The sequence below is a fragment of the Anoplolepis gracilipes genome, chromosome 6 (genome assembly GCF_047496725.1).
Source record: "Anoplolepis gracilipes chromosome 6, ASM4749672v1, whole genome shotgun sequence".
Taxonomy (NCBI): domain Eukaryota; kingdom Metazoa; phylum Arthropoda; class Insecta; order Hymenoptera; family Formicidae; genus Anoplolepis; species Anoplolepis gracilipes.
In genome coordinates, this window is record NC_132975.1 from 4,771,094 (window position 1) to 4,794,779 (window position 23,686).

A 23,686-nucleotide genomic window follows, 5' to 3' on the forward strand; every position below is an offset into this window, starting at 1 on the left:
TAACAATCTTTTCATCCTTCCAAGAAAAAAACAACATTATTCAATTTTCATTATTCAATTTTCATGTTACGTAAAAAATATTTATTTGCATGCCATAATTTAATGAATTAATTCCAAGAAAGCGTGTCAAATACGATATATGTATTTACTATGCATTTTAAAATTAATGAAAATAACAAACATATAAAATGTATTTTGAACGTTTTCTGCATATGAAATCCTTCCACACATATGCGATATTTATTTATAACGGATACCAATTAATTCACGGACGTATATTGGTCGTATGATCTATCTGGATGGTAGATAGTAGATAATGCAGCCTCACGGGTTAGGTTGAAACAAATTCTGTCGGAATTCCTGAGAAGGATTATCTTTCGCGAGAGAATTTTCTCAGGGGCTGATGTCACCTCGCATTCGGATCACGAAGCTTGCGAGATTTGTCGTGCGCCATGAGACAAATCGTTTTCTCCAAATGGCCGAATCTTTTCTTGTAGGAGAAAGAATATCCGGAAGTAAGGCTCTTCACAAGCGACGCACGTCCGCCTTGCAACAATCGCTTCCGCGCTATAACTTGCGTGCGCTATAATTTACGCATTGTACAATATTTTTTCTTATAAAACATTAATTTATACATTCGATCGTATATTTTGTGACATTTGATATTCTTTTCTTCTACATTCTTCTACTATCGTTTAGTTTGAAAATTTCGACATATTTTAGGCAAGAATATTAATGAGTTGAATTTACATAAGTAGATAAAAAATTATTTATTTTTTTGGAAAATGATATAAAATTAATTAAAAACAAATATCTTATTGTGTTAATAAAATTAATATAAAGTACGTTTCCAAAACTAGTTTTAGAATGATAATTTCAAATTAAGGGACTCAAATGTTTAAATTATATTTTAAATATATACAGCACTGTAACTAAACTATAAAATATATATTATGTAATATATTTGCGATTGTAATATGATTACAAATTTCACGTTTTTAATGACACTATAAGTATTTAAATAACTTGATAAATATACTTAATATTTTTTTAAAAAATTTTTATATGAAAATTGATCTTATCTAACTGAAAAATACCTATATGTATATGTAATAGAGATCGTACGAAACTTGCTGAGCCGGAAAAACAATATTTTCGTCGCCAGAGACGCGATAATGATAATATTTTAGTATATCAACATCATGTAGGAAGTAGGTATCACACAAGAAAAACCGAAAAGCGGAAAGAAATAAGCGGGAGGAAATGAAGCAGAGAGTCCCGATTTGTGTGCAAGAGACCTCGTTTTCGATGTTTCATCGAAAATATGATAGCATTTTTCACTTTTCTATATCCCCTTTTCTTTTTGCGACTCGAATACTGTATCGACTTCGAATTCAGTACATTGGCTCATCCAGGCATGCCGCTGTCCCAAGGTTGACCGAAAAGTCCAGTGAATGGAAAAAATCTAACCGTAATTTTCAGTTTTTATTCGGTAAATAATACTATCTTACTTTATCCAATAGAAATATACTGAATAAACAAAAATTATAAAAATATAACTATGTAACATTAAAATATATTTATATAACTTTATGTAAAAAGATATTTTTTTGTTTTAATTAATAAATCATACTAGACATTACAATTTCAAAAAATGAAATAAATATAATAATAATTAAATCTCCTAATTCGTAATAAATGTTTAATTCAAATTAATATGTGAAATTTTTAAAACAATTTTGGAAATATAAATGTTACTAAATTTTATATTAATTTTTAATTTAATAAGAAAAATGTAATAGTAATACAATTAAAAATGTTTATGAATATAGATCTGATACACGTTTACCTTTTAACATCTTCTAGCAAAAAACGATACGTTGATTTATAATCTTATTATAGATTTATGTATTATAGATAAAGTTACAATTAGAAAACATTATAAATATCGATAAAAAGATTTTTTTTATTTATTTTAACATTTTTAATAGAAAAGACCGATTTTCCGGAAAATACTGGTTTTTATGATTAGCGTGTATTTTATTCGAAAAAGGTGGAATTTTGCCAATCTTGCGCTGTCATGTGTGTTTCTCGTAGCACTCTTATTTTTATTATTAAATGTAAACAGATTTTACACTTGTTTTAGATAATTTTAAAGATGGAATAAATTATTTCTTATTCTTGAAAAATGAATATAAAGTTAGTTTCTCTCTCTCTTTCTTAGTATACGAGATTATAAGATTGGAAAATAAATTAAATAGAACAAAAAAATTAAAACCTCTAATGTTTATACAGGGTGTCCGGTAATTACCGCCCCACCTCTCTAGGGCTGATAGAGCAAGTCAAACTGAACATAAAAGTCCTTTACCATTTTGTGATTTTCGCAATAATTATTAAAATATTAATTAAAAACGATCAGCGTATGCTGAGCGCTATATGCGGTAGAGGACTTTTATGTTCAGTTTGACTTGCTCTATCAGCCCTAGAGAGGTGGGGCGATTATTACCGAACACTTTGTGTGTATATATATATATATATACATATAATATCGTTCGCTAAGCATTTTTGATGAACCTGACCTACTCTATCTGTCCTAGAGAGGTAAGGCGGTAATTACCGGACACCCTGTGTAAACATTAGAGGTTTTAATTTTTTTGTTCTATCTAATTTATTTTTCAATACATTTTCCAATCTTATAATCTCGTATACTAAGAAAGAGAGAGAAAAGTATACATTTAAAATATACATGTATACTATACTGCAAACTACTGTATACATTTAAAAGATTAATATAAATTATATTTATATAGTAATAGAATTTGAAATTATTTTCTACCAATTCAATTTGATCTTTTCATTGAATGGAAATTGGTAAAAAGGTAGGTGATCAATAATTTAATAGTGTGAGTATAATTATTATAAAGTAATAAGATACATAAAGTAAAAAAATCGAAGGGAAAGTAGTTTGCTTAAACATTCTTGTCATCGTAAGGTAACGAGATGTTACGCATCATTAACCGCTCACTCGATTGTAAATAATAAACACGTTATGACGGCCGTCGAACGCTAATAATTTGCAAATCGTGTTGTATTATCGTGTACAGTAAACAAGATGCAGAAGACATTGTCTGCTCTCACATGATCATCCGTAATTACTTGCTATATATAATTATGAATTATCGGTTTCGAGATTCTATTATTCTTTCTCTCATTCTCCGTATCATATGCCAGAAAATATTATAGGAAAGGGGGAGATCTTAAATCATACAATTACAATAAATCTTCATATTTATATGTATATAGCAATCGTTATACGACGCGTGAACGATATCGGGGTAAAGAAACAACCTATAGTCGTTTAGATTTTTCAGTAGAGAGTGACTTTTTTTCCAAGCCACATTGTTGCGACATCTGCAAGCCAGTCGAAGTGCAAACGATTCGCGGAAAAACTCGGGGCATGCATATCATTTTATATTGCGGGAAGGCAAAAATGCGAAAGAGGTGTGTGCGACAATAGATCTCGAAAGGATGGCTTTGCTATCAAGTGAAGGGATCGTGCATTAAGGGTACACCACTCGTTCCTTTATGAATAACGATCATGCTCGCCTTCTTGCAAAACAAAATCACGTTGTACGACCCAATGTATAAAATATTCTGATCAAGTACGCCTGTTTAATTATTCATTCGATATGCAATTTTTGATCATTTTTTTTTATTTATCTCTAAGCCTTTACCCTAGCAAAATCGTTACGTATGTGCATAACAAAGCGAATTGAATACACAATTGTTATTAAATAAAAAAAAATATATTAGGTTAGGTTAAGAATAGTTTAAAAATTATGTTTTCTTTAAATTATTTTTATAAGATTTTTTTATACAAATATATAAAGATTACAAAAACAGGAAATACTTATATGTAAGAATTCATTGAGATATACCATAAATTGTCAAACATTTTATAGCTTTATTTATACTTTCGAAGCGAAATTCACAATATTTTTCATGCAACAAAAGAGATAATCGGTTAATTAGAATTCGCGTTAGTTTAATGTACACTTAGGAATACTAATTATGATACAAAACGCAATTTCCGTTGCAGTTTATTACTTGAAATAATGCAGGACTGATATATTAGACATATAAAGACAAATAGAAGTCCAGCTAATATTGGATATAGTGAAGCGAATTCGGAACATTAATATATGGTAGATTCTTTGATTCGATCTATTTGGAGAGGTTTGTTTGATTAACCCTTTGAGTCACAGCGGGTCACCCAAAGACCCACCTTTTTTTGTAGTTGTTTATTGTTTTAACTACTTTTTTATCAACAAATACCGGATTTTTTGTTTCTACTGAGTTTCTAGAATATCAATAGTAAAGTGTAAAAAAAATATGAACAGTCATTAATTGTTAATTGCAAAAATACTATATAAAACAAACAGTCAAAATTAGTACTTTTTTACGAAAAAATGCATTTTCTACTAATCTATTATGACAATAAATACGGCAATTTTTTATAATCTTAGTACACTCTAAAGTATTTTTCAGAATTTTTTTAGAATTTTCCACTGTGTTGTTTTTGTTAAATCTTCCTTTTTTTGACAAAAAATATATAAAAAACAATATTTTCTGTTCTAAATTGAAAATAACAGTTGTATTCTTTTTTAAATTTTTTCTCTGAAGGTTTTTTTAGATCGCAGAATCTGAATCTAAAGGAAAAAAATTTAATTTTCAAAATTTAATATAGGGATCCAATATGGTGGAAGTAAAATTTTGAAAAAAAAGAAAAATTTTAGAAGTAAATTTTTCCACCATCTTGAATTTTGAAAATCTGACAACGGATTCGTAATCAGCGACACCAAAAACCCTTATATACCAAATTTTATAAAATACAATTAGAAAAATTCGTGACTCAAAGGGTTAAGGCCTAACTAATAAATAATAGGAATAAATAATAGGATGAATAGCCTAATAAATAATAGGAATAAATTATATGTTATTATATGTTATTATATGTTATTAAAGTTCTTTTGTAAGATAAACAATGTTTAATTCTTAGAATATAGACAAATTCACGGATACATGAGCTGATATTACTTTATTATTTCATTCGAAATTATTCTTTTATTTGCCAGACAGACATGTATGTATACAGGATGAAGAAAAAGTATGGAAACCCTAAAAAATTTCAAAAAATATGTATACGTTTCACAGAAAAGGAATCTAAGACAAGATCGAGGAAAGATCTAGCCATCTAACAATAAGATAAGATTTATTCATTTTTTTTCATTTATTTCATATACAAAAAGTATCATAACAAACTTAAAAATATCTAAGGAAATTCTTAACCAAAAGAAGTTTTATTATAATGTTTTGGAAAACTCTCGAGGTAGTTACAAGAATTTGCAATTAAAAATAGGGTGTTCCATTTAAGAAATTGAAGGTGACCTTCACGTGAGCGACTATTCAAGATTAAATCAATTACATTATCTTATGTCTCTCTCGAAACTATACAACTTTTGTCTGACAATGAAATATTTTTCTGTAAAATTTATATTTTTCGAGATTTTTCAGAGTTCCTATACTTTTTCCTCATCCTGTATTATATACATACATATACAATAGGTACAGATATTTTATTTCTTCCAAATGTACACTTTTATTGTTATGCGCAAATACAAATATGAATTCCATGATCTGTGAAATATTTATTATAAATTGACAAACATATCACGGCAGAATACAATGAAGCAGTTACATCGTATAATTGAATTAGGAAATTCAGGAAAATCAAAAAACAATTCGGAGACCGAAAAGTATAAAAGGAAGATATAAAACATCAAACTAACAACTTTTTATTGTAATATAGGAAATGTCACTATATATGGATAAAATAAAAAATTTTTTATTTTCTTTTTCACGTTTGTATTTCACCCTTTTTTTCTTTGTATTTCCATTCACCATTTTTTTCTGTTTGTCGTACAGTTTTTCGTACATATTGACGTCATATTCGCGAGTTTTTGTACAAGCGCGATATTTCATCTCTCGGGAAGTTCTTAAGTATCACGCGCTTGAATTTATGTCACGAACGAAAACGGAACGGAAAAAGCAAAGGTGAAAATTTTCTTCCTTGGAAAAATGGAGGCTTTCTTCATATCTTCGTGTCTCTAATTAACGAAAAGCTAGTATATGGCGTTTATTTCGCTGGAACAAACTTTTTCAAAAAACTTTGTATTGCAATTGGCTTGATTATATTCTTTGCTTCATTTTGTTTGATAAATGAGCATTAATTATGATGGCTAAGAACTGAAACTTTTATAAGATTTTATGTCTTTTTCTCTTTTTTGACAATAAAGCATTTAAGAAAATTATCGGGAAGAAAGAAATGTATGTACATTGTTTCTTTGTTATCGGAGAAAATACATAAACTAAATTTTGGTCATTCTTTTGACAACAAAAAAATAATGTGTACATCACTTGTCTTTCTTATTCTCGTATATTACATATTTCTTGCTTATTTGAAAAGTGATGCGAGAGTATACGAGTATATAAACTATCCCTAATTATACGATAATTTTATTAATTCTTTTATTACAAAAAAAAAAAAAAAAAAGACATTTCTTACCAAAATTGGCTTCAACTCTTATTAGCTATAATATAATAATTAATACTTACCTGTCAAGCGAAATGTAGTAAGGATATTAAGAAAATATAAAGAATGTATAAAGAATATAATCGAGTCAATTGTGGCACACGAAAGATACGGAACGGCTAAGTTCAGTCGTTTCGCGTGTCGGAAAATGTTGAAGCAGATGTGAGTCTTTTGTGTCAGTTACATTATATGTCGCAGCCGACGGGCGAGTGCAATAAACGAGTATTGCATAGTACAAAGGCCGGAAGAATTCCACTAAAACCTAACTTTGTGCCTGTATTACATCTTAAAACGATACAGCACTTTTACGATCCTTGACGGTGCGTCAACGCGGTGCGCGTTTCTGCACTTTTATTATACATATTCTCATTTTTAAACGTGACTTTTTTCTCTCTTTTTAGGCCGATCAAGTTGGTGGCTGGAAACTTTTGAGCTTTCGAAGCATTTTACGAATGCTATTATATATATATATATATTAAGCAAATTTACACGAATTTTGAACTTCAAGGAAACGGTTCATCTATTGCGTAATACATGTTCGATTTCTCTTTTTAATAACTTGTATATCTTATTTATTCATTATTCTAATATATCTGTTTTTGCTCTATATATGCCTCTTATTTTAAAATGATAAATCTAAATAGCAGTGAATTTAATATATTAATATCAAAAACTATTTTTTATCCCATTATAACTCAGATATACATATAATAAATAATTTTTATTTAAATATAGAATTATTATAAATTATATACTATGTGAATTTGTTTTTTTCTTATTTTACAACATTAATTGAGAGGAAGTATTCCTTCTCGATCAATGGAATACCTACTACAAAAATACGGAAAGTTGACGAGTTGCGACATTTATGCAGACATCGAGAGAACTGTAATTTTTCAAAGATCTTATGGATGAGTGGATAAAAGAGCGGAGTTTGTTGCACTAGAGAAATATTTTTACTTCTGCGCGAAAGTATGCAACTACGTTTTATTATATGTATATCATAGCGCTTTCCGGCAAAACTGTATCGGACATCTATATTTTTGACATATTTCCGATACCGATTTTACGAAACCTATATATATTTTTGCTCTTTCAATCCCTTCGATTTTGCTCTCTACAACTATTCTTCCTAATATTTATTGCAGACGATTGCGTTCACAAGTAGCACTTTCGCAGCCGATAATTTAAGGATGTTTAGAACCTACAATCGGAGCAAAAAGTAGTCGAAATTGACGACTTACTTTTCTCATATATCTTAATATATGATTATTATAAACATTGCATAAAATCTTATTATTTATTCATAGCTAGAGTGTAGAAATGTATTTTCCAACTTCTGTTTTTTTCGGAGAATTTTCGTGTTTCTTAAATTATAATGAGAAACTTGTATCATTGACGGTACCTCGATTTCAACATTACAGCACAAAATTTGAATTATAAAAATAAAAGAATTTACTCGTACAGAATAATTTAAAATGTCAGAATAAAAATTATAATAGTGAATAATGACAAAATATAGAAGATTTTAACTATTTCTTTGATAAATTTAATAACTTGTCATTTCTCCGAGAAGAAAGAAATTTGGCAACATGGTAATTTTTCATAAGTTGGTGAAATTGCAAATTGACATATGAGACCGAGTCGCTTCTCGCTTACACGTTTGTATATAGAAGCTTCTTCAAATGAAAAGATAGGTTATTTAAAATGTCAAAAGAAGGCTCAGCTGAATGCTATGTTGCCACGTTTTCACAATAAATAATATGTCATCTCGGATAATAGGACGAAATTGAGAAAATTATATTCAATATCTTTTGAACTAGTCAGTACTTGACCAAAATTATGTGATCAAATATTTCCTCTATATTTAAACTATATTTTTGCAATTTTTGAATAAATTCCTATTATTATTTCTATCTATTTTAGCTCTTAAATCAACACGATCACAGGTTTTTTATAAGATAGAAAATCTATAATCGTATCAATTTAAGGGCTAAAAGGACAGAAATAATTATATTTATACTTATTTATATAAATAATTATATTTATAGTTATATTAACACTTTTATTTATAATTAAATCCACAAAATAATTATATTTATAATAATATTGACGGGTAAATTCATTGCAAATTAAAATCCTTATAATTTTTGATTGGTTCAGTGAATCAATTCTAGGGTTTTTTATAAGTCTCTGAACATGTATCAGAACAATCTGTGCAAATTTTATTAAATTCTTATATTTTTAAAAATAGGTACTAAACATTCCTTAAGTAAAATAAACAACACTATCGCGATCTCTCGAACAAATAAATGGAAAATTTTCTCTTAAATCGTAAATTTTACGGAAGCAACATTATGCTAATTACTTGTGATACCTGAAGATTGAATATATTCTGTTGGAGATTTGAATTTCGCGGTATGTTATTCCTAGAGTCACGGCTGGAATCTTTCTTTAGTTACTTTACTTGTTTATATGTGGCAGCACTGATTTCATAACTGTTCCCTTGCTCATTACATCGTCGCGTGTACTTTGTGCATTGTGAAAATATACAAGTTCTTTTCATCAAAATATAAGTACTCGTCGTTATTATTCCACACGCCCTCAATATATTCTCATCTTACTTTCATTTTCTGTCTCGTACTTCGAAATATTTTAGTTCTCAGGTGTTCAATTTCTCTTTTTTTATAATTTTTATAAAAATATTAGAAAAAAAAATATTTTATTGCACTAATGAGAAAAATCATACGATTGCGTATTCGTGAAAGTAATATATTTTCTTAAAATATAGGATTTTAAAATGAAATTATTTAAATGTGGTGATGTTGCATATTATATTCTATAAAGTAATAGAATTTTTTGTCGACATTGTCTATGAAATTGATATATAAAGTCTGATTGAATGTGAAATTGACACTTTGATCGAACGGCGAACTAACAGATTCGTATTCGAATACTTTTAACGAACAAATTTTATGAAACGATCCGATTCATTTGACGAACCTTTAAGGATCTCTTCTATGAAGTGATTTTGCGAGATCGAGGACATCCGAGGCGCTTTCCCGATTCTACCTTAACGATTGCGACCTTCTTTGCTCGGTATAAATCGATTTCCGCATTTCCATACCGCAGCAGCCTTTAAGCGTATCTTTCCAGACTTGGCAAGGATATGCTTTTATCAGAGATTCCTTGAGAAGCGGCCTTTCTCGCTCGGATAGGTTCTAAAGGAATATGGAAAAGGCACCTTCCCCCTTCACGCCACAAAGGATGACGATGCCATAGAAAATTCTCTCGATGCTAAGCAACCCGTACATTTGTAACCGATTTATTTTATCGTGAATTAACAATGAGACAAGCGGAATGAATTTACTACTTGTTTGCGTGTTACAAATCATACGCAAATTTGTCATGTAACATATAACATTTTACCAATTATTTTATCGAAATTTCGAGACGGTCAAATGATGCTATTGATCCACTTATTTAAGTTTCAATTATATTCTTAACGAATTTTATATTGCGACCGATATTTTATTTATTAATTATATTTATTAATATACGCTGAGGAGGACTCAAAACGAGCTCGAAACGTTCGATTTTATATACTTACATGTTATATGTTTTTGCGATTTTATATTTTTTAAATTATACTAATTCACTACACATGAGTAGATATCGTTCATTGTTTATATATTATATTTGTCACTACATTAAATATTCTATTATATTAACAGTTCTAATATTCTCAATTGCTAACTGACTCCGTTCATACGATATATAACTTGCTCTCTACTGCCTTTAGTTATCTAATTTATTTTTAAAGCCTAATTGTTACTTAAAAATCAAGTAAAAATTGCACTTTTATCTTTTTGTATTGAAATCAATGAAAGTTAACGAAAAAACGCTAAAATTTTTATAAACTTTACAACATTTTTACAAATAAAAAGCATTCCAGTTATTCATACAAAAGGCCGAAGTGTTAAGTTTTTTGTACATTTCAAAAACTTAAATTAATGATTATTATACGATTATTTTTTTACTAATATAAGCGTTCAAAGTCAATTGCTCGATTTTGCTTCTAATCTAAAAAATTCTAATCTTATTCAATCTTTTATTTTATGTCTATTTGCAGTGCGTCACAATATCTTTTTTGCGACGCATCAATTATACACCCACTTATGTAAAATAAACTGTTTTTATTATTATCCTTAAGTAGTTGATAATTTATGTTTTTGGAAGTTGTAAAAAATGAGGCAGATTGCAGGCAATAATTTGCATAATGGATAAGCATTATCATTTTACAGTTCTCCAGTTTGAATTTTAGTCTGTATCTTAAGATTTAACATTCTCCATCAAGAAGGACATCTTTCGTGTGGGTATGTAACTTGACAACCACGTGTAAATGTCCTTTGCTTGGAATATTCACGTCATCGCTGGTGTAATTAATGAAATTTATTTTCTGTCTCTTCCTGGTATCCTATTACACTCGCAGACAATTTCATTTAGTTATACTACAAAGGCACTTGTACGCCAAGAAATTCCAGCTATGTATGAGAGAGACAGTCTTTTATAACTTGTTAAAGAAACTTGTTAAATTTGTTAAATAGCTTATGAAAGAAAAATTTTTAATTAAAAAAATCTTTACATAGTCATACAAGGTCAGATATCAAATTGTCATAATTATTATCAGTACACTTATTAGTGCGTAATTTATTCAAATAGAAGATAAAAAAATATAGATTAAATATTTAAAACGAGATACATGATAAAGGGGCAATGAGGATAATTTGAATTGTAATGCATTTTTATGGCTGGTAGACGAAATAAAAAATGTTGTCAGCATCTTATTTTTCATGTGACGTATCAATATATACCACGAACATTATGACAAGTCAATGTTCGATGTGCTACTGATTGTTGTAGCAGTTTTATGGATTGAAGATAATGCGACACTTTTATTATTACGTAGACATTTATGTGCTTATGCGATTGTGTTTACTTTTGTAAAACACGAATGACTAATAAGGAAACCTCGCGAACTCGGAAGTTCTGATTTTGATGAAATTTTGCACACATGTAAAAGGGTAAAGACGAATTTAGAAATTTTCAGTTGCGGCGGAAAAATGCTTCTAACGGGTGAAATCATTTCTCATATGTGTACATTTATCTATTTAATCATTAATACAATTTTGAAAAAATAATTTTTTTTCAAAGATTTCTGAAAACATTTTTTCAAAATTTTATTAAATAGGAATGTTTTTACCGTAAACTTTTGTATAAAACATATTTTGATATCTTCAATAATTTTTGAGTTATATATATTGAGAAAAACAGAGTACATATGAAGAGTGACTTTTCCTTTCTTAGAATCATTTTTTGAGTGGCAACTAAAAAATTTTAAATATTTTAAATAAATAGATATTTTAAATATCTATTTACCAACCTTAAGGTATGTAAAGTTTCATCAAAATTAGAATGTTCGTATTTGCGAAGTTCCTTTGTTAATTAATAATTTTGAATCCTTTTGTTTCTCTTTTATTATCTGTTTGTTTAAAGAAAGTTGAGTATACTTTATCTCAAGACATTAATCGTGCTCGTTAATTACCGAATCGTTAATTCCCGGAAGTTTCCGAAGTTGTAAAGATGTATGAATTGAGATAAGACAAAATTTCGTACAACCAACTTTGCTTTTTATTTTTCGCGAAAATATGTTTGTTTCAATTATTTTTAATTTAGAAAGGTATCTCTTGCATTAAAAAAGCAATCGAATCGCATTGAATTTAGAATTCATGTGGATATAAATTGGAAGAGAAAAATGACAAGTAACGAGACGATTACGCAATAGCGATCAAATTATTATGTATATACATTTTATATATATAATTTATATTATATATATATATATATATATATATATATATAAATTATTCTTATTTATTCAATTATTACAATTTAGAAATTTAGTTTCATAAATTGAAATAACAGAGTAACATTATACATATATGTATATATATATATATATATATATATATATATATATATATATATATATAGGGTGTCCCAGACTTACCGAATCACCTGTTAATAGTGGATTCCTGAGGTCATTTAGAGATGAAAATCCTAATACCAAAATGTCGAGGCTACAATAGTTTTCAAATGGTAAGAGTTTAAAGTTGACCAATTAGCATGACAAAACTTCACGCACTCAGGCACGTCGCATATTAAAAGTGCCACCGCACTAAATTTAATTATCGACATTGAAATATTGATAAATTATGTATTTAATTTATTGTTAAATTATTGTTATGTAGTAATTTTTATTGTTATTAAAATAATTGTATAAATTTATCTCCTTCATGTGCAGTTAATAAATTTTGGTATTAGAATATCTCCGCAATGACAGAAAATCCTCGTAACCACCCAATTACATTCAATGTCGATGTTGCGCGCGGAATTACGAGGATTTTCTGTCATTGCGAAACTATTCTAATACCGAAATTTATTAAGCGCACATGAAGGAGATAAATTTATACAATTATTTTAATAACAATAAAAATTACTACATAACAATAACTTAACAATAAATGAAATACATAATTTATCAATATTTCAATGTCGATAATTAAATTTAGTGCGGTGGCGCTTTTCATATGCGACGTGCCTGAGCGCGCGAAGTTTTGTCATGCTAATTGGTCAACTTTAAACTCTTACCATTTGAAAACTATTGTAGCCTTGACATTTTGGTATTAGGATTTTCGTCTCTAAATGACCTCAGGAATCCACCATTAACAGGTGATTCGGTAAGTCTGGGCCACCCTGTATATATATATATATGCACACACATACATATATATATATATATATATATATATATATATATATAACGTTACTCTGTTATTTCAATTTATGAAACTAAATTTCTAAATTGTAATAATTGAATAAATAAGAATAATTTATATATCTATATATATGTATATATATATATATATATATATATATATATATATATATATATATTATATAAATGTACATTCTGTATATATATATATATGTATATATATATATATATATATATATATATATATATATACAGTGTACAAAAAGTACCGGGACGGTACAATATCTCGAAGGAATGGGGTATTAAAAAAAAATATTTCAGACAAAAGTTGTATAGTTTCGAGAGGGTCATAAAATACTATTGGTTTGATCTTGGGTAGTCATTTGAAGGTCACGTGAAGGTCACCTTTAATTTCTTAAATGGAACTTACTGTTTTCGATTTTTTTTTAAAGAAACAACCGTATATTTTCTTTATGATTATTATTATGTGCTAAAAAGTAGTAAAATATAAGATAATCGAAAAATTAACATTTTACGAGATATTCATATTTGATGTCAAAATATCGGAACTTTCAAGCCTCATAACTCGAAAAATACTTAATGAAAAAATATTTTATTATAGTGTTTTGGAAAGATCTCCAGGTAATCTACAAGAATATGTAATAAAAAATAGTAAGTTCCATTTAAGAAATTAAAAGTGACCTTTACATGACCTTCAAATGACTATCCAAGGTCAATCGAATGGTATTCTTACCATTAATACATCTTATGGCTCTCTCGAAACCATACAACTTTTGCCTAAAACATTTTTTCTAATACGCCTTTCCTTCGAGATATTGTACCGTCCCGGTACTTTTTGTACACTCTGTATATATGTATATATGTATATATACAAATACAATAATCGCAAACGCAAAACTGCATAACTTCAATAACACAAAATGTTTTATGTTTCCTAACAAAAGTATACAAGATTTAATGCAGTTAAAAAAACTTTTCAATAATTAACTATCTTTTCTTATGACTCTAGTTGAATATGGTTATTTTTATTTGAAGATAAAATCATTGGGTTAAGCTTAAAGCGTAAGAAAATCCGGATTATCATACTGCCGTTGGCGACAGATTACGAAGTAACATCATCGACGAGCGCGGCAGATGGAATGATAATCGATTTTATGCGGGCATAAGTTATTTCGGGAGATAGTAAGAGGATCGGTCGCACGTATTTGCATAATCCGTCAAAAGGCAAGAGTCCGAACTGGAGGAAGGTTGGATGGAAGGTCGTAGGCCGATAAAACAATATCGTCCGCTCCACATCTTTAATAATACCAAGCAAAAGTTGGACGGTCAGTTAGATTTAAGCCTCGTGAATTAATGTTAATGTGCAATTTTGATGGAGATTCGCACCGTTCAATGCACACAGTCATGTGGTGTAGATCGCGATACCGCGCGAAAAACAGACATTACTGTGAGATTAATACATGCACGTCAAACAGGTTTCAACTGGATATTAATTATCCCACTCCGGCACCAATACGTGAGCTATACGTATTGTACGCAATCATATTCCGCAAGCGATCCTGCAGTGCATCTAACAAATACATACATACAGGGTGAGGAAAAAGTATAACCCGTGAGATAAAGTAGAAACCCTGAAAAATTTTGAAAAATATAAGTTAACAGATAAATGTGACAAAAGTTGTATGGTTTCGAGAGGGATATAAGGTAGTGTTATTGATTTAATCTTGAATAGTCGCTTGAAGGTCACGCGAAGGTCACTTTCAATTTCTTAAATGGACCACCCTATTTTTAATTGCATATTCTTGTAACTTACCTCGAGAGCTTTCTAAAACACTATAATAAAACTCTTTTTAGTTAAGAATTTCCTATTTTAAAGTTAATCATGATACTTCTTAATATAAAACATGAAATAAATGAAAAAAATGAATAGATCTTGGCCAGATCTTTTCTCAATCTTGCCTTAGATTCTTTTTCTAAAACTTATATTTTTCAAGATTTTTCAGGGTTCGATACTTCTTTCTCACTCTGTATATCATTGTTGCGTCAATGTTGCACAATCGATCGTCGAAAAACTGATTAACGCAGCCGATATATAGTTTATCTAACTCGTTATTTAATCAAAAGTATCACATCTGGAAATAGGTATGATTTGAGAGGAAAACAAAAGATTCCGTATTGTTCGTAGCAATGAGTGATGTCAGAATGATTTATTGATTGTGAAACAGTAGTGGGTAAGACACGTGTCACGCGAAGTAAGGCGGACTTGTAGTACTAGATTGAAGTTTGCGATCCTTCGAAGCATATACATACCATGCGTTTCGACACGTAACACTTAGGTAAACGAGATATATAGCCAACAAGATGCATATGTTGCTGCTGGGAATACGCACGCTACGAAAGCCATATACATTCATATATACGATGGTAAATTCCCGATGTGCGAGCATATGATGTAAAGCATATACTTATACATATATGCTTATGTAGTATGGTAGATCTATATACTTGTTGCAATGAATGCATCTACGTGACGTTGCGAATAATTGACGAGCTTTTAGAGAACTAATTTTCATTTCGGATGATTGACACGTACGTTTTCATTCGAGTTAACAATGAGTTTCTTTTGCATAAATCTTTTTTGCTTTATGCTAATCGCACACTTTTTAATTTATACTCTATATGTGTATAATATTTATAATGGCATCAAATTATTTGTTAGAAAATATTATTAGAAGAGTATTAAAGTATATACAAATTATTTTTATAGAGTGACTGATAGCGTACTGACTGTTCATATATAATTTTCTTAGATAGATTTTTTTAGATATATAGCCTATATATATTTAGATATATAGCTAAAATATTTACATGATAATCTGTTATTAAGTTTGATTAAATTTTGACTTGACTGGAACCAATTCGATTTATTTTAATCCTTACATAATCGTATCGGATAATGATCACCCGTTAATGAGTTATTGGAGTCATTTCATGAATAAGGCCGCGCCTTTGTTTTGAAATATTTCATCATAGTACGAAGATTAATGAGCACGACAAAGTAAAAACAAAGTGATAACAAAATTAAAAATTGTGCAAAAGTTTCATTATGTCAGTTTCAAAATGTTGACGCAATGTTGCTTTATTATTATTATTATATTAATGAAAATATGCCAAAATATTTTTTTTCTTTTAAGCACGCATGTTGAAATATAGATTAAATTGATATTTTTTATTAAAATAATACATGTATCTATATGATAATGCAAATTATAAATAACAAATGATAAAATTGATATTAATTAAATATAAGAAGACTGAAGCGATTGTATTATTCAAGAATTTTGACTTATGCGAAGGCGCATTATGTTTTAAATATGTGACTTGTTTAAAATGTACAACTTGGACTGGCAATTAACATAATTTATGGACGCTTGAAAAAACTTGATTTACTACTTTTATTTCATACGTAAACATTTTAACCTCGACAAATCTAATTTAATTAATATTGAAATTAACAACGATAATATGTAAAAAGTATATATTATACAAATAGGATATTTTAAAAAATTAAAATTCAGCATTTATGTAGTAGATAGTACACACTAATACTGAATAAAAGAGTCTTATTGTTAATAAACATAGGTTGAAAACTCGGTTTAGAGATATCAATAATTTTATGTATTATTGTATTTACTATCATGACTGATTTATGGGTTTTTACGTATTTCGTGTTTATGAATCGCGTTCTGAATGTTCGCATTCAGATTTTACACATACTTTAGAAATATTTCACCAATAAAATCGTTTAATTGTAAAATGCTTATAATGCAGTTTTTAATCGCTGCTTATATGATGACAGCTGAACGATTTTACTGGTGAAATCTTTCTAAAGTATGCATGGAATCTGAATGAGGACATTCAGAATGCGGTTTATAAACACTAAGAACACGGTCTGTAAACATTGAACGCGTAGAAGTCAATATTAGTAAGATAGTAATATACAAAATTGTTTCTCGACTTATGACTTTTTTACTTATTGTTAGTATTGTGTGTATTATTTACCACATGAATGGTTTTTTTTAAACATCTTGTATATATAATATATTATATACTTGAAATAATAAAATTATTATAAAAAATAAATCTATATTTGTATAGATAGGAAATGAATAGAAGTGAGTAGGGGCATATAATTTTAACTGATTGCAAAATTATATCTATATTTGAAACGTATGCAAATCGAGTCACAATTTGTATGCTGCGAAAATGAATCAACATTTGCAATGGATTGCATCGGAATTACCAATGTAGCTTGTTCCCCATTTGTAATTCCTCTTTAATTACCTTGTATTTTATCACATGTTTTAAAATATATATATATATTTTTTTTTTAACGTTCGCTATAAATATATAAAGAAGCAATTGTATACAGGGTACGGCGCTAGAATTCAGACAAAAAAAGTTTTTTCGACAAAGAGATATATTAAATCCAATATGAAACATAAAACAAAAATATGATACAAAATAATGCTTTTATATACATATTGGTGGTGGATTCTTTATGAACTCCTTTTATTCAATATAACCCCTTTGTACCGTTATTACCCTCTCGATTCGGTCCCCAAAACGCTCGCACGCGGCCTTTAAATGCGCGCGGTCTATGTCCACAAACGCTGCTTCAATAGCGGTCGGGAAGGAAGCTATATTAGAATGTTTCGACTCATTAGTAAATCCAATTCAATAACGCCTAATACATAATAATTGGCTCTCGGATAACGTCGTGTTCTTTTGGTCCAAGGGGTTCAAGTCGGGGCTATTAGAAGGCCAGAAGTCCTTTTGCACCAAATGTCTGGTGTGAACGGGTGCATTGTCTTGTTGTGTACTTCTTGAGCGATCTGACGCACAATTCTTATGCTCACCTTCCAAGTGTATGCTAATTTTCCAAGAGATCCCCGGTCCTTCGAAATCAGCTCTTGAATTCTGTTTATCCGACGTTTTTGTACTTCTCTGCCGCTTATGTATCTTTCTTGCTGGGGTGGCGAATTCTTCTTCAGACTTTTCTGAAATCATATAAACAATAAATAATAAAGTCAGTGCTCTCTTAAATATAAACTATGAAATAGGTTCAAAACGACAAAAGAGAGCAAAAATTAAGTCGTGTTAGACAAGTTAGGTGTTAATTAAACATTCATATAATAATTAAAATGAATTAAGGTGTATTATAAATAGTATCAAAAATGTTAATAAATATTACATATGTCGCACCCTTCAATAATAAATTACTAATAGAGGTATTGTATATCGCACTATCATAACGCAAAACCATCAACGATATCGAAATTACAATTGTTAAGAGAATCTTTATATCACATTTTCATAACTCAATCGAAGATATTTAACCGACAAATGTTACAAGATATTACAAGATATTACAAATCAATTATATAATTATTAGGAAGCGTACGTTTCGAGCTCAATCTTTGAGTCTTCTTCAGCGCAACTAATTAAAAATACAATTATAAAAATTTTTTTAGAACGCGAATATTTAATAATGTATTATGAGTATAAATGTAAAACGTCATTGTCATAGTTGTTAGGACCAACTCTGACAGATGTTTATTGAAGTAACAGACGATCATAATCAACAATGAAAGAAATCACTGACCTGATAATATTGTGTGTGAATATCAATGTTCGTTGATATCTGTAACAGTGGGTGATGTTTTAAATATAATTAATTAGATTATGTAATGATCACTGTTCAATAACTATTATGAAGCTCACTCACTCTTTAACAATATTAGTGGCGGTTGGTAACAAATTGTTGACTCGTATACTGTGGAGTTCACTCGCAAAATGTCAAGGTATACTCCAAGTTTCATGTTTATATGTAATGTTTTCCCACCACTAAATTTTAGGAAGAGAACTAACAATATTGTGATAGACACCTGGTAAATTTTCCGTATCAATTTAGACCTTTCTTTTGTCTTTTGATAAATAGCATCTCAGAGATTAGCTTTTTAGTATAATATGGAGCTTTATCAAGTATTTTGACATTATCTCAGTCAAAATCATGGTCAAGCTCCCGCCTATGATTAGTAATTACAGAATTTGTGTTAGTATTGTGGTGTATATGTCTTTTATGTTCTGTGATTTTAGTTTTTAACTTTCGGGATGTTTGACCAACATATGAGTCCTCACATTGGTTGCAATTAATTTTGTATACAACATTCGTTTTTAATTCCTTTGGGATGGTGTCTTTGTGAATTCTAATTATTTTATTTAGTTTGTTTATGCTATAATGTGCGAGTTTCATTCTTGATTTTTTAGTTATGCCCGTAAATTTTTCTGTTATTCCCTGTATATATGGAATCGTGAAATAAACTGGTTTCACATTATTTTGTGTGTCACTAGTAAGAATCTTATTGTTAATAATAGAACTTAAACGTGACTGGATGACATCAAAAATTAGTTTTAATGGATAATTATTGTTTAACAGGATTCTGATGATCAAATCGAAATTTTTGTTGTGATATTTGGGATTTGAAAGAAAGACTGCTCTGTCTACTAAACCAATGATTATACCCTTTTTTTTGGTGGAGTGGGTGGTGTGAGAAGTAGTTTAGGTATCTTCCTGAATATGTGGGTTTGTGGTACCAGTCAAATATTAAAATATTATTTACCGTCATGATTGATAAGTTTAAGAAATTAATTCTATTATCCTTCTCTATTTCAATAGTAAATTGTAGTCTGTCATGTTGTGAATTGAAAATATTCAGTGTATAATCTATAGAGTTAGAGGGTACAGTCATGATTATATCATCTATGAATCTAAAATAAAACGGGAGATTAAAATATAAAGTGTTCAGAGCTTTCATCTCTAAATCTTGCATAACTATGTCAGCTATAATGGGTGATAATGGTGAGCCCATGGGAGTTCCAAATGTTTGTCTATATATAACTTTATTGAATGTAAAATACGTACAGTTTAAAATCATTCTAATCTCATTTAAAAACTCTGCTTCGGTAAAGTCACAATTATTGCTTAAAAATTGCCATCTATTTGCAATGCTGTCAAGCGCCAGATTTAAAGGAATGTTTGTGAAAAGTGAAGTCACATCTAACGAAATAAATTTCATAACGTCATCCATGTGGGTGTTATTCAACTTATTAACAATGTCATAGCTATTTTTCACATAACTAGGAGGCTTTGGAAAATTATTAACCATGAGTTTATGTAAAAAAAACGGCTAACAAGTGTAGTGGGCTGTTTAAGGAAGATACTATTAGTCTGTATGGGGTGTTTGGTTTATGGATTTTTGACAACCCATAAGCCCGTGGTAATGTGCCATCTGTGAATAATATGGATTTTTATATGGCATTGGAGATGTATCGGCAATTCTTCCATCTGACTAATAGTTCCTTAAAGTAATTAATTTCTTCGGATACCCTTGATCAACAGTTACGACATTGTACAAAAGTATATGATTTTATATACTTATATAGTGCCGCCAGTTCAGCTAAAAAGAACAAACCTTACATTAGTGCCACGTAGCACATCCAGTGGAATTATAATATAGCGAAAATTTCAAATCGAATTTTATCCGGATTTTAGCGCCGCATCCTCTACAATAAATTATATCAATAGCCTATATGCAAATTCAAGTCATACATCTAAGCAATAAGTATCTGAAAGAATTTTTATCTAAAGTAACACAACTCATCTGACAATATTTAGTTTCACAAAATTAATGCGGCAAAATATTAAAAATATTTAATAACATTTTTCCATGTAACATAAACGAACGTACTAAACATCCAAATGAAATAGAGTGAAAGCTTTTTCGTTAAAAGAAATTCCGAGGGATGGTGATTCGAAGCTCGAGTGGTTTCTCCTCACGCTAATGTTAAACAGACCGCGAAGGCACATAGTTCTTCAGAATTTCGTTACCTGAACTTTGTAGAAGGGCCAGTCAGGATAATCTCCTGACGAGTTTCACGGATTGCATCAAGTAAAAAGGATTGGATGTTATGCAGCGCACGTATGTAATTCCCTTTCGATTCATCAAATACGACGAGAGAAATGTACCTCGCTCACTTTGTTCAAAAACAATCGATGTGACGTGGGCTCTTTGTATCAAAGCCTTTGTGGGTACATTTTTTTGCTGATTCGACAAATGTAACTTAAAATTGTTCTCAACTTTATACTAAAAATGTAAGAACGTAAGCAAAAAACAAGTTTAATTTTTAACATTCAAAAACTTTTATTTTTATTACAATTTTATTAAAATTTTGGTCACAAATTTTTTTTTTTTTTTTTTTTTTTAGTTGAAAATCTTGCGATATATAGAGGGAGAGAAAAATTTAACCTGCCATTGCTGTATCTTACTGTCGCATTGTATATTCAGTTCGCATATGAGCAGATTCATTAGCCAGCTCTGTGGAAAAAAATGCATTGCGGATTTTACCTAAAAATCTTATCATTACATTTCACAATCAAAAATTCAGAGAATATCCTAAACTGAATGCTATCTCGATTCATGATATGATCTATTCGCCGGCTTGTTCCCTTGCATTCCCCTGTTTGTTGGTCGATTCTATTCGATTATTCGAGTTGTCACGAATGGTAAAAACCTTTCGCATGAGCGGCAACACAGTACCAGTCCGTTTTGTCAACACTGTTGGCGTTTTTCCCAGCGATCGCGCGCGAGTGATGTGCAACGGCGAAACTAATCGTATAATTGGCGCTATGGTCTATTCGCGTTACGGATTCAAAAGAGAGGAAACTCACAGGGAGATACAAAACCGATGAGCTTCCTTTTTATATCATTTTATCACGACTGATCGTCGTTGTAAACATTGTCACAAAAAATAACGTGTTATCTTTTACAACAAATATTACTATTATTATTTTACAATATAACCGAAAATAACGCGAGACTTTTGTAAAATGCGAAAAGACAAGGTAAAGTGTTGTAATATGAGAAAATAAATATGAAATAAGGAGGAGAAAAAATAAGAAAAAATCTTGGAATTCTGGTTTGAATTTTTAAAAAATATTTTTATATATTTTTTGATATTCCACAGAACCATTATAAAATTATGATTATCAAAGAGTTCATCTTTTATCTTATTGTTAGTTTCGAATGAGAAAAATAGCCAAAAAATTATGAAAATATATTTTGAGAATTTCATAGAGTTAAAATAATAACCAATACATAAAAAGGAATTTTTGTAAAAAAACTTTTTATTGTGTTTTTGCTTATATTCAAAAATATTTTTTTGTATGATATATTTCGAAACAAGGTACACAGAGATATATTACATTCACGAAATATGATCATTATTTGTTTTAACAAAATTTTTTTCACTAAAATATACAGGATGCCGGTAATAATCGCCCCACTTCTCTAGTCTAATAGCTTAATAATTATTACGAAAATCGCAAAATGGTAGAGGACTTTTATGTTCAGTTTGACTTGCTCTATCAGCCCTAGAGAGGTGGGGCGATTATTACCGGACACTTTGTATACAGGGTGACCCATTTTAACTTAGCCACTGTAATATTTCAGTAGGAAAGCATTTTCTGAGAAAATGTTTCGAACAAAAGTTTTAGGATTTCGAGGGGGTCATAAGATGGTACCATTAGTTTGATCTTGAATTTTCATTTGAAGGTCATGTGAAGATCACGTCGATTTTTTTAAATTGCACACTCTATATATTATTACATATTCTTGTAGCTTATCTCGAGAGCTTTCCAAAACACTATAATCAAATGTTTTACCGTGAAGTACTTTTCGAGTTATAAGGCTTCAAAGTTGCAATATTTTGACATAAAATACAAGATATCTCATAAAATATTCATTTTTTGATTATCTTACCCTAATACTTTTATGCACAGAATAATGAGACGAATCAAGTGATGTAATTAAAACACATAGTTATCTTTAAGAAAAAATCTGAATTTGCAACTAGCAGTTACACATTTTTACTTACTGTATAATATCGTTCCCTGAGCGTTTTAAATTAATAGTTTAATAATTATTGCGCAAATCACAAAACGGTAGAGGACTTTTATGTTCAGTTTGACCTGCTCTATCTGCCCTAGAGGTGGGGCGATAATTACCGGACACCCTGTGTATGAGTATACCATCAACAGATGTAACTTGTAAAAA

General features: G+C 29.4%; 1 protein-coding gene and 1 long non-coding RNA gene across 3 annotated transcripts in view; one reads left to right on the top strand and one right to left on the bottom strand.

Moving 5' to 3' along the window:
* The window catches only part of Dnr1 (E3 ubiquitin-protein ligase defense repressor 1), a 216,704-nt gene that overhangs the window by 34,100 nt on the left and 158,918 nt on the right, over positions 1–23,686 (top strand). The window lies entirely within an intron of this gene.
* LOC140666599 (uncharacterized) overlaps positions 18,502–23,686 on the bottom strand; it is a 165,597-nt gene continuing 160,412 nt past the window's right edge. Inside the window, exons 1-3 of one of the 2 annotated variants that reach the window (XR_012046796.1) lie at positions 19,300–19,358; positions 19,177–19,215; positions 18,502–18,571 (exon numbers count right to left, since the gene is read on the bottom strand). This is a non-coding gene — a long non-coding RNA (uncharacterized lncRNA). Of the gene's footprint in view, positions 18,572–19,176; positions 19,216–19,299; positions 19,359–23,686 lie in introns of those variants that run through there. The other variant, XR_012046795.1, reaches the window with a different exon arrangement.